A 13,564-nucleotide genomic window follows, 5' to 3' on the forward strand; every position below is an offset into this window, starting at 1 on the left:
TCACATATTGGTAGCTTGCGGAATAAGCTAACTATGTCATGCATATATAAATAACTTACTTTGCAAGTTAAGATATGTGTCTCGCAAAGTCAACATATTTTGGAGTTCTTATAAGACATTGTAATTTAGCTCCTAATTAAGAATATATATGGAGGCAAGAGTGAAGTCTTCTTCATTCTTATTAACGCCTTTTCTAGTCTTTAATCTTATTTCAAGACTTTTCAAGTTTTTTTGTCTTTAGTAATAGCCATTCTACTTTAATACTATATCATCTTTGAGTGATTTTCTAGTCTTTTTGAATCACACAAGAGTGTATTGATATTTTAATTCTTTGAGGTTCATATCCTTGATAATTGCCAAGAAAATCTTTACAATATAAGATTTTTCTTTTCTCAAAATTACTCACAAGACTTAACTTGACAAAAATGTCAAGCCAAAGGAGTTTTTCTATCGAAATATTCAATTCCTAGTTTGTATTAACAAATTCAATTAATGAAAAATTTTAATGGATAAAAAAAAAAAAAAAAAAAAACCACTAAACTCAAACTAAATTATATATATCCAACGACATTTGGTACCTAATGCTATATCACGTGATAAATTTTAAGTAATATTTGAAGATATAGAAGTCTTTAAATTTCATAAAAATAAATATTAATAATAAATAATAATTTGATTATTAATAAAGGTTCTATTAATATTTTGCATGCATGTAATAACAGATGTTTTAAAATACTTAATATATTTTTTATCTTCAAATATATATATATATATATATATATATATATAATTAAAAAATATATAAAAGCGTAATTAGTTTATATCTAAATTTAAGTTATATGTGTAAAAAACCATTATTATTAAATTATTAATTATTAATTTCATAAAAATAAAAAGAATTAATTTATATATAATTATGTATGTATAATTTTAAAACTAAATTTAAAATTGAGTATTAAACTATTTTAGTTCAATTTTATTTCATCATAAATAGAATATACTAATGAATAAATATTCTATCTTCCAAATAAGTCACTACAATCTTTCAAAAGCCAATTCTTGCCAAAAGACTTAAAATTTTCATATACTAATAAAAAATACAAATAAAAAACTGATATTTAGTATTACAGTAATCTAAACTTATATTAGATTTAAAGAATTTTTATTATAGATTTGAATTAGTTTTTTTCACATGAAAAAAAATGACATATTTCTTTTTTGAATTTTTTTGTGAACCTTGACAAATTCATTAATCCCATTAATAATTCATGATTCAAAATACAAGATACCTTAAATACAAGCCGACAATTTTAGGTTTTAAGTATAAATTTGAATTCTCCTTAAACTACAACTGTAATTGTTATTGCAAAGAAATCAATAAAGAGGTAGCATGGCTAATTTTACAACAAGTCTTCATCACACTACTAAAGTTTTTACATACCATGGCATCTATTGAAACATCTTTTATGTATATGTTTGTGGATCACATTACTAAGATGACTGCAAGTGCAGAACTGAACTAATATATGGTGTTGATTATTTTTTTCATTTCACGTTTTCAAGTAAGGAAGGTCCAAGCATTTCTATTGACACTCTGCATTACGCATGGGTTGAGAATTGCAAACATCTCAATTTCATTTTTTGCTCTTTTTCTTTTTCTTTAGCATTTGCAATAAAATGTTGCAGAACTGCTAAGAATGTTGGAACAGAATCCATTGTTTAGCTGATTGTTCTGCAATGAATCAAAGTTGCCATGTTGCTGGTCATTGTGCAAGATTCAGACCAGAATTGTGGCACGTTGACGCGGAGCCCAAGATGTTAATATTGGGCAATCCAGAAGTGATACTCATCCTCTGGCTGTCTAAACCCATATCAGAATTAAATTAGAATATTTCCAATAGCTTGATTGCATAACTGAAGGATAACTTGATTTGTTTGTGCAATCAAACAATCAATTTCGCCGGCACGCAGCCACTTGCGGGATTCGAGAAATGCGGGCACGCGAGAGAGAGAGAGAGAGAGAGTCTGACAAGACCCGTGGGCACACGGCTTGTGTGTTAGAATTCAACGGAAGCCAAGTGTGCGGCAATCTTGTAGACAGAATCTGATCAACACCATTGCCGCAATGACTGGATTTTGTCGCCATGCATAATATAGTTTTAACTCTCACATGACGTTCATGCCTCGCAGCTGATGACCAGACCATCGGTATCAGCAAACCAGTTGTGGATCAGATCGATGTCGAGATCGCGGATCGGCAGGAGATTACGACGATGATGCATTGCGAGAGTTGCTCAGTTTAGCTTGTGCCGCCCCGCGTGGGCGCTTCTGTGCAAGTTGTTACTGGACCTCGTCCCTTAGCCATCGCTGCTGCTCTTGCTCTCGGTGTGTGCGTCCGTGCTTGTGTTTCAGCGCACGCGATCTGTGCTGAAACACTTTACACCCTGGCTATGTCATGCGAATCTGCGTCTTGGAGTTCAGACGGTGTTCTGGAACGTTGCAAGGCAGAACCCACCTGTACCACTTCAGCGTTGTGTGTGAAACTCGACTCTTCATGCAAGTTTAGTTTGTTGCTGTGTGCGCAGCAGATTCCATTCGCTCAACGGAGCTGGAAGGAGAGTTCGGTGTGGTGTGTGAACATATACCATCCGTTTTGCCAGAGTAATCACCGCAGTGCCCTGCCATTTCCATTTTCTCCCAACCTGGTTTCCCCGTATCATCATCCCCTTGACAATCTTTGCAAGGGGAAACATTCATGGTATGTTCTACACACCGTTGCAGCGAATGAACCCAAAAGAATTATAAAGCCCTGCCGCTGGATTTGTCCATGATTTGCAGGCCGAAATTCTACCTCACTTTGTTGGAGTCTGTGAAGTTGAAATGTGCGGTTTTACTTTGATTCTACATGAGCTTTGAATGGGCACGACCTTCTAGTTAGAGATGATGTAGAGGAGCCCTAGAGCAACCAGTACATCTAGATAGAAGCGACATCATCATGGCTATGGGCTGGTGAACTAGAACAATCAGATCCAGCTCTGATGCTGCAGTTAGGAAAACATCCAACGCAAGTCTTACAGTTTGAGTGTACACTCCGCACTCACTGAAAGCCTTGAGGAGCTCATTCAAGGCTCATTCCGGACCTTGGAATCCTCATCATAGCAATCAGTTTCGCACAACCCATTTTCCCACCTCACGGAACCCACACGCCAAGCTGGCACGCCAACTAGTTGGAAATATTTACCAAAAACCGGGCATATGGGCATCAACTTGGAATAATGCTTCTCCCTACATATTCCGAAACCTACTTCTTCTCTATTTTATTTTTTTTAATTAAAAAAATCAATACTTCTTACATCGTTCCGCTGACCTTTGACTCCGACGGAGAAATTTGTAGCCTGATCATTAGCCAATAGATTCCACCAAATTCCAAATGAGGCAAGACGAACAAACAGAATGTGTTGGGAAGAGTAACAGTTCCGGATTCAATTAGTGGGGGGAGGGCTTTTGTGCTGTGATTTGCGGAATTGGGGTGAGCTCCAATCCTGGAAACCAGGACTTCCAGCAGATCCACATATTAAAAAATGACAATATGTTTCCCCCAGAATTCCACTGAATCAACCCCCCCCCCCTCCCCTCAAGAATACCATCCACGGAAATACCGCCTGCAACTCAAAACTTGCCTCGGTTTTTTCCTTTGCCGGTTTCCTGACGAAGATTGAACTTCACCCATCTGGATCAACTACCTTGTTTGCCGGTCTTTGCAGAGCTGGGGATTTGCTCTAAGGGTCACCAAGGCAAAGGGTGGTGCCACCATTGGGCCAGTTGTGGGGTTCGTGAATATGAAAATGCTATATTGGAGTTTTGTAGGCTTGTACTGCATCTGCCACTCGTTCGCATGTGGGAATCTTGTTGCGTGAGGTTCAAGACTTCCAAGGGATGCAACGGCACCATCACTGTTGCAAAGCTGGAGCGAGGTGTGTGTATGTGCTCTACCAGGCTTGGTAGGTATTGACCAGGATTGCAAAACTATTCCGGTGATAAATTAAAAAATAAAAAAAACTTGAAATGTCTTGTGGTTGTGTGTTTAGAATTTTGACAAGTCATGCTATGAGCTCTGAAACGTTCCTAATCAGGCAAGTCTTATAAGCAGGGTTTAACAATTTTTAGACTTGGAATGTCAAAGTTGAAAGGTCTATTTTTAAGTTAAGAATATACCTGCTTCCGCAGATATTTAGGAAACTGATTTTGTATGATTTGACAATCAGATGGTGACAACTTGGTCAATGTATCAACGAAAAAAGAAAACAGGACAAAAAACAAATTGCGATATGTATGTACTTGAGTGTGTATGTGTGTCTGATGGTTTCGTGGGGTGTGTTTGGTTTATTTATTATAGAATGTGATACATTTGATGTCTTTTCGTTCGAAATTGTTATTTACTGGAATATGCATAAATTTTGATGGAAGCTGAGAGACTACATTCAGAAAAAATTCCTTCTTTTACCATTTATGAGGTTTTATTGATGGTTGTATTGTTAGATGAAGTCAATATTCGAAAATAAGTGTCATGAAAAAGTAAATATTTAGAAGAAAAAAACTTTGATTGAGATGCACTTATTCTCAATGAGGACTTTCCTTCAAGTTCGAAAACTGCAAAAGCAAATGGATAAGAATACAATATTACTTCAACACAAAATCTTTAGTATGATGAATGTGTATAATCATTAAATAAAAAGACTTAAAAATCTATTGTTTAAAGAGTTGAAGTATTATTCTCAACCTAATTGCACATACAGTATCAATTCTACAATAATAATAAATTGACTCAGGTACTTAAATGTTATGTTATAAAAAAAAATTTAAAAAAAATACATATAAAAACAAACAACAAAAAGGAAGACTGTTTTTAATTTTTTTCTAAAAAAAATATGTTTTCATGTTTTTGATTTCATGTATTTTATATTTAATTTCCATTAAGTAGGGAAGGGCGTTGTCATCAACATACCCTTTACAATTCACTTCTTGTATTGTGGTCAATACCAACTCACAGAATTGTATATATATATTTGCAAATGGTATATGGGCATTACAAATGAAAAAAAATTGATTCTAAAATTAGAAAAAATCACCTTCACTATCTATATGTAACTGAATGCACATGGTTTAGCTCATGCTGTGAACAATATTTCTTATTATGCATCCCTATAAGTGGACTAGACACCCATAGAAAATACAAATAAATAAAAAATACAGGGATTAAAATTCATAATAATAGTAATAAATAAATAAATAAATAACAAATAAAAACTATTCATCTACACATTCATCCACTTGTGAGTATATATATATATATATATATATGCAAGGCATGAGAACATGTTTGACTCCCACCACCATCCTCATGGATGAGACATAGGGTGTGGTGTCCCACACTTCCATCCCTTCAAATTGTCCCATTCTGGGGCATGGGCTGCAGCTGCCACTCTCTAGATTCAATATGTGTGACCCCCCATGCTTTGCTTTCTCTTGCTCTAACTAGCCATCTCTTTGCATCCATCCCCTCTTCAGCTCTGGAGCTCTCTCTTGCATGTGCCCCCAATGCATACAAAAACCCCACCCATATTCAATCACTTTCTCTGTTTTCCTCTCATGAAAGAGGGCAACCTCTCCTCCACTACTTTGCTTTCCCTTCTGTTCATTTCTACATACATTTATTTTAGTGTCTGTGGAGTGGAGGTGGTGGAGGAGCAACAGGCAACTGAGCCAATGCTACCACTAGAGTGGCTTCTTCTTCTGTTGGGTGGGTGTTGCTTCAGTTGGTTGGTTTGTTAGATTGTGTGAATGTTTTGTTGTTTGTTTGATTGTTTGTTTGTTGGCTCAGCTCAAGAGTGTTGCTGCATTGAAAAGGGCTGCCTGGCAGGGGGAAGTAGTGCTGGGAGCCAGGCCTTGTGATCCTAACTGAATAGTGGAAGAACTGAATAACTTCTCTCCTTACAGGGACATAATCACATACTCCACCAGGACTGTTGTGATTTATCATTTGAGCCCCCCACCCTACCCTTCTCCTCTGAGCTAGTTCCTTCACTGGCAGCCATTCCCTACCATGTCACCACTCTGCTTCATTCCCATTCCCCTTGTGTTTTTCTGTAGCCTTGGTCTCTGGTCATTCACTTGCCCAGCCCTGCAAATTCAATCACTGGGGGGCTAAATGTGTGCATGCATTTCAATTGTTTATTCAAATACTGAATCATGGTCAACACATTATTCTTTGGCAGAGATGGTACATATATTGTTTATGAGATACTGAAACACATGGGCAAGATTTACTCTGTGGAACATAGCTCAATGGCAGCACCTTCACATACTGTGTGGTATGTTTGGTGGTGGTGGTGGCTTTTTTCTTTTTTCCCCTCTCTCTAGCAACAATCACAAATAGAGTCAAGTATGTATCTATACAGATTTGTCATAAGCAAATCTGTATAGACAAGGTAACTGTATGTAGAGAGAGGTTTGTTGTAGACAAAGTCATCTGCATTCATGTATGCATATAGAGGGTTTTGTTACTGCCACAAGAGTTTTGGCTATTACTATCACAACTTCTCACCATAGTTTTTGCTAATTCCATCACAAGTTTTTCTAAACTCGTGCTACATACCACAATGTACTTTTATGGAAACATTACTAATGCACATCACAATGGATATATTGTATATTCTTTGTATATATATATATTTTGGTATTTCATAAAATGCAGCATGGTGTGCAACACAAGCTTGGAATGGTTTGTGGTGGAATTAGCTAAAACTATGATGACACATGATGAATGGCACGTCATGATGGATAGTAAGATGTGATTCTTAGCAAATAGTGGTGGTATTTGCAACAAAGTATTCATATATATATATATATATATATATATAGTGTAAAAAGTAGTAAAGATATAAGAAATGTCTAATAAATTTCAATTTTATTTACACAAGAAGTGTGAAATTACTGTTTCATGGTTTGATGTAGATGTTAAATTCATGTGTTATCTGAAATTCTATGAACAAGTTAGCTCTTTCTTGACATTAGTTGTCATATTTAGAGGTTTGAATAAAAGATGATATTTAGAGTTTTTGTAAAATAAATCATGTGTACATATGTATACAGGGATGCGGTACAACAAGGTGATAATCATGCTCTTGTGCCCCCATGTGAAAAACCTTGAAGTTTGAGTAGAGTAGATTGGGACCATTCACTTCCAGAAGAGCCAAACCACAAAGAAGAGAAACTGGTTGGTGAAAAATCAAAACAAAACAAATTGCAGGATAATTTCCAAAGTAGAAATAGTGACTTTCATTCAATGACACAGCAGTGAGATACTCATTGAAACAGCCAGATTATTAATTTGATGTATATATATATACACACACACACAGGATGCTGTGCCCCATGTTCCAATTCTAGAGGCATGTAAGTTCTAATCAGTTTGGGCAGATTAGACAGCTTGATAGTGTGATGCAGACTGTACCCTCAAGCATGGATGCTTATTGCTTTGGGAACACTCACATAACATAGTCTCCCTCTCTCTCTCTTTGAGCATTGGGAATGGTGGGGGCTTTAATGCAGTGCTGCTTGACAACTCTTATCCATTTATCTATTTGAATAGCCCTCAATCAGTGAATAAATTTAAGGAAGGATGAAAGGGGTTACATGTATTTACATGTCCAAGTTTTGAAGTTGGGTTTCTATATTATACACCATTGTAATTCATCCTTCACAATGTCTCTTCTTATTGTTGTTGTTGTTGCTGTAAAGTGAAAATACTTCACTTATCAAATTTGTTGATCAAAATTGGATGCAACTGGAGGTAGTCATATTACATGTTAAAAGTCTATTACATGTTAAAAAAAATTACTTAGGTTGAAAAAATCAGGACATCAAAAATGGAGTTTGGTCATGTAGATTAAAATAAGAAGTCTTGTATGGATGATGTTCAGTTTATGTGCCATTGAGAACTTAATCAAGGCCAAGCATCCATTGCATGTGACAAAAGGCTTCCTGACAGTTAGAATAATCAGAATATTATCTAATTGTTGATGGGGCAAGAATATTACCTAAATGTTGAAAGGAAGGCATCATACGATCTCATCACTCTTTAACTAAATATAAAAGAAAATCGGTAAATAAAAAATAATAATAAAATAATGAAGAAATTATCCAAAATTTGCCTTAAATGCTTGAGGATCAATTTCAAGACTAACATGACTTTTCCTCAATTATGAATCCCCTATCAATAGAAAGCAGAATCATTGATGTCATGCTTCATACTTGAAATCAATCTCATGACCAAGAATACTCTTTAGTATTATTATTATTATTATTATTATTATTTTCTGGTTTGTGTGGAGAGGGTCCTTATAGCTCTACAAATTCACTAGTTTGGTTTTCTAAACAGTTGTACAAAGGGCACCATTCTATAGCAATAGATGTGGTGGCAGTCAACTAATAGGGTTGAAGGGTGCTTACATATGTGCCAATTGCTGTCAATGGCAACCAGTGATGAGTTAGTTCTATTGTGTGTGTGCCCCTAGCTTTGAACCATGTTTCCACAAGGGGAACTTGCCAAGTATGCACCTGTTTTCCTTGTGCTGCTAGCCCTTTGTACCCCTTTGCCCAGCTCTGACATGTGAAGTTTGTGTAGTGAGTGAACATGGGTTGGGCAGCCTCAGAAATTTTGAAAATAATAATAACAACAAATAAATAAATAAACTGCTCTGCCCAGGATACTCTTAGTGAAGGGGTTTTTTTCTGTCACCCAGGTGCTGAAAATGGTTCCATGTGGGATTGTGCACATGTGGGGTTGGCATCCTTCTCAAAAATAAAAATTTAAAGGAAAACTTGTTCCATATTTACATGCATATGCATACATGTATAGATATTGATTTTGACTATTTGTATAGATGTCCTTTGAGAAGTTGTAAAGGAAAATGTTGAACAATGATGTGTCAAATGTGTTGTTTAAGAAATATAAATATTGATTGTATTATTTAAAAGAGAACCTTGATTTCTGTGCTATTTGATTTCATGTAACATAGGCATGAATGGCTTGGATATGCTTTTTTGAGATTTTGAGTGCAAAAAGAAAACAACATTACAATTAAAATACATGGAGCAATTACACATATTTCCATTTAATTTCCAATGAAGAAATAAAGATGTATGCACAACCAGCATCATCATCATCATCCAAAATATTATGGCTTTAGTTGCTTTTTGTATCTACCATATTTTACTATAAAATGCATGTGTTTCATTATTATGGAAATTATTTAACTATTTTTTCACTCTTTATTCCTCATATATTTTTTAATATTTTTTTGTGGCATTGTAGTCAAATTTCCTTAGAATAATGTAATTTTCTGCTAAATATACTTGAGATGGTGGCCATTCTCAATCTTACATGGAACATGATTTCAAACAATTGTTATGTAATGTATGTCATCATATGAATGATGGTGAATCATGAATAAACAAACAATACTAATGAACATATTCCAAAGGCAGGTATTGTACATGGTGTCATGTGTACAAGACCAAAAAATTACAACTATGGCATACAAAACTTGTTTAAATAAATGAGTGTGTATGTGTGTGTATATATATATATATATATGTATATATTTGACGATTGAGAATTTGACAACCCAGAGTTCACCATAGCCATCCACAATATTAGCACCAAAAAGGTCCCACAAAAATCATGCCCAATTAAAGCCAAAACAAAACTAAAAATGAACAATAGTACAGAGAACTAGTTTTTTTTAATTATTTGAAATAGTTTTATCACAATTAAGTATCCTCCAACAAAAGCTAAATAGTACTGTATTATTTTGGTTGTTAAAATAGTATGTTTACTATTTTCCTCATTCTCATTGATGATGTTGCACCCAAGCAACATTGTGTGATGTGGGTGAGAGCTAGATGAGGAGTGAAAGAAACAGTGCCAGAGGCAAGGCAGGGGGGGGGGGAGGCACTGGGGCTGGAGCTTGTGCTAAGGGCAGGAGGGTCCGGGGGAGGCGAGCCATGTGCAGCGCGAGCTCAGACCCCGCAGGCGACGCGCCACGGGCGCCACGGTGGCTGCGGCCCAGCCCAGCCCAGCCCAGCTCGCGCGTGGCTGGCTATAAAGTCGTCGCGGTATCCACCTCGCAGCGCCATACTTACCGCGAGCTCCCTCCCGCGTTCCCTCGCGCCCGCGACTCATCGTCAGCGTCAGCGTCGTCGAAGTCGTCATCGTCGTCACCCCCGGCCCTCCCCACCACCTCCTCTGGCGACTCCCTCCCCTTTTCCATTCACCTCTGTATTGTTGCCCCTTGTTTTGCCTCCTCACGTCTCAGTTTTCTGTATTCACTCCCATGGTGAATCCGCAAACGTCGTGGCCGGCGTTGGCACTGCCCTCGGCGTGCTTCGATGCTCGCGTCGTTGGTGAGCTAGGCTGTTGAGTAGAGCAAGGCGAGTGTGGAGTGTTTTATGTGACCTATGTTGTGGTCGTTCTGAATTTGAGCCTTTTTGGCGGATCTCCATGATCGGGTCTGGTTCTGGGTCTGCTGGATATGGATAGTGGCGCCACGCGTGCGATCATCTGCAAGCCCTCTTGGGTTAGAGGCCAGTGAGGGAAATTGAAGGCGCGATGCTTGGCCTCGCGGTCGACGCTTGTTGCAGATTTCTTTCTCTCCTCAATGTTCAATTTTGTTTTTTGTTTTTTGTTTTTTTTATTTTATTTTGTTTTTGTTTTTTGTTTTACCCAGTTTGCTTGGGTTATCCCTGACTGATTCATTCTTGTACTCGACGCTGTCGTACTGATTGTTGCCATGTATGAGTGGAGTGAGGCTGTTTTATAACTATGGAATTATGTCTTGTTGAAATCGCTGAAGTCAGTGATGTGCCTCCGACGTAAATCAGTTTTTTACATTAAATCTAATGTCAATTAGTATGTGAGGCCTGTGGAGGTCTCTTGTGACGGTGTCTTCAAGTCTCAAGGTAGTACTATCACTACGTGCATGCCCTATATTTCTTTTCAGTATCTCTGAACAATTATCCTTCATGAGGGCTACTCACACTTCAGCTCGAAACATGCAACAGTGCACTATTCTTCAGTCTTCCATTCCTCCCCCTTTTTTGGATTGCTGTTGTTTCTCAATCCAGATTGAGCGCAACAATACTGCATTTTATTTATTTATTTGTTGTCTTTTGTTTGAGAGGTCATGCCCTGTGCGGTGCCTGTGTAGTATGTGACGAAGAGGCGTGTGCGGAGCACCGTGAGTCTTTTCCTGCCTCTCACTAGCTTCTTCCCTCCCTGCCTGAGTCGCAGTCTGGGAGGTAAGGAGCTATTGGTAGACAGGAATAGCGCGCACGTAGTCCCACGCATGTTTCTGTGAAAATATCTTACCGTTGCCCACCTCTCACAACGAGCAGCATTGCATGGGTCAGACTGCTGACTGCAATTACTGCACTTGTCGACCTTTGTGAGGGTAACATCTCTGCGGCCTCTTCCTGCCTCTCACTAGCTTCATCCCTCAGAAGCTGAATCTTCTCAGGGAAGGAGCTACTGAAGAGCAGGAATAGATTGCACTCTTGGACTCCAACCAATCTGTCTTCCATTATTTGTGTACTCAAATTCTTCTGTTGTAGTGGCCATTCTGGGGCAACGTCATTGTCGGTCAAATTCGGTGCTGATCTCTAGTAGCAATTCTGTAACGATGACCGCCGTCTATTTGTATATTAGATTTGCCAACTTCATCGGCGGCAGGAGCTCTCCAGAGTTTGCTCCAAAGGTAAAGGACATGATATAAACAATTCTTTCTGCGACACGTAATTGTCGTAAGATTGATTGCCTGCGCCCCTAGCATGCGTACTGAATGAAGCTGAGTAATGACACTGTCCTGTCTCATCTGATCGCCTTTAGCAGTCGCTGGTTGTAAGTTTGCTCTACACCCCTCGAGGAATATACATACAGTGTTTTCGGGGACACTCTGCTTTCGATTACCACCTGAGCTTAGCTAATCTGCAGAGCAAGGAAAGAGCAGACTTCCCAGTTACTGGCCGCAAAATAAGTCATGTGACCATCTAAGAGAAAGACGTGGAGTTCCATGTGTGGTGTCAGCAGGGCGGTGAAAGGCGAAAACGCTGGCGTTACGCGAATGCGACCGCAGAATACACGGATGGCTTCCACGACGGAACCTGTCAGCGGCTAATCTCGCTCTCCTTCTCTCGTTTTCATCTCTTGCTAGGTAATTTTCCTCCACCAATGCCTGCGCCATGGGCCTCACTTTGCCTATAAATGAACGATAGTCAGCTTCCGCTTAACCGTCGACAAGATATTCTTTCCAGATCTCTCACTTTGAAGCTGGGTCGGCGGCGTGCAGCCGTGCATCACCGTTTCTCACCTGCGCACTCCAAATGAACAGCAACAGGTCAATGACCAGGTTCGCAAGCAGCTTTGATGCGACCGAATGTGGAGGGTGGGTGATTGTTGTTGATCTGATTTAAAGCATGTTCACTATACGCCCACTTCACAAGCGCCACCACTCGTGCATGCTGCACCTCCAGACACTCACATTTCTACCGTCTCGTAAGTCAATTGTGGCAGTTTAACATGATTGTGAAGTCCAAAAACATGATATTTGCATGATTGGGTTGTAAATATAGCCAGCGCAGAAACTCACTCTTTTTACCTTCATTTTTTTGGCAAAAATGAAATAATATTTCATTACAGTTGGGATCAGTACAAGATGTTATGGTTCAACAGGATTAAATAATCCCTCCACAACAGGACTCCACACTGGACCCTAAGTAATTATGGTACAACCCAAAGCCTATTGGGGGTCGGACCTAGCATCGGCATGATGCATGTGAGGCCGCCACCGAAGTGACTCACATTCTACGTTCAATCATCTCATCGGATCCCCGTTTGGATGTTTGAATCTGTTCGAAATCGGAATAGATCCGGCCAGTTGTCAAGTGACCAGTTAGCAATTTATATTAGAACTTACCTTTGTTCAATAAATTACTTCACTATTTTACGCACATTATGTAACATCATGTCAATATGTCAATTGGTAGTTACCCAAGTTTGTCTCCAGAATCGCGGTTTCTTATTCTTAAGCGATTCAACATATTATAAAATATCGTTGATGAAACAAAAACTCTGATCAAGATTTTTTAGACACCAACGTACATTAATAGTGTGTAAGTTGACGTATGATTATTGCAATTCATTGAACAAATGACTGTGGACTACAGTATTAAAAGTTAGTTAGATGGACTTTCACTCACTGGATTATTGTTTTAAATGTGAGCTGACTACAGTTGTAACATGCGATTTATATGACATTCGACGTGCAAGTGATTCATTATGAGATAATGAATTTAGTATGGTTCATCACTGTTTATACTTGTGAAAAACCGTTTCATTGGTTTGTGTCACGGATAGAAATAATTTCCTTGTTGCATACCATGAATACGTAGTCATGAAATCATCTTCTTTTTAAACTTTATTCCAAAGTCATCCCTAAGAAAATCA

At 38.2% G+C, this 13,564-nt stretch overlaps 1 long non-coding RNA gene across 1 annotated transcript; it reads left to right on the forward strand.

The window, feature by feature from the left end:
- The first annotated feature begins 10,052 nt into the window (after positions 1-10,052).
- Positions 10,053-13,218, forward strand: LOC112290240 (uncharacterized). The gene is made up of 2 exons (XR_002972080.3): positions 10,053-12,272; positions 12,373-13,218. It is a non-coding gene; the product is annotated as an uncharacterized LOC112290240 (long non-coding RNA).
- The last annotated feature ends 346 nt before the right edge of the window (positions 13,219-13,564 follow it).

The sequence above is a fragment of the Physcomitrium patens genome, chromosome 13, assembly GCF_059467195.1.
Source record: "Physcomitrium patens ecotype Gransden chromosome 13, ASM5946719v1, whole genome shotgun sequence".
NCBI classification, from domain to species: domain Eukaryota; kingdom Viridiplantae; phylum Streptophyta; class Bryopsida; order Funariales; family Funariaceae; genus Physcomitrium; species Physcomitrium patens.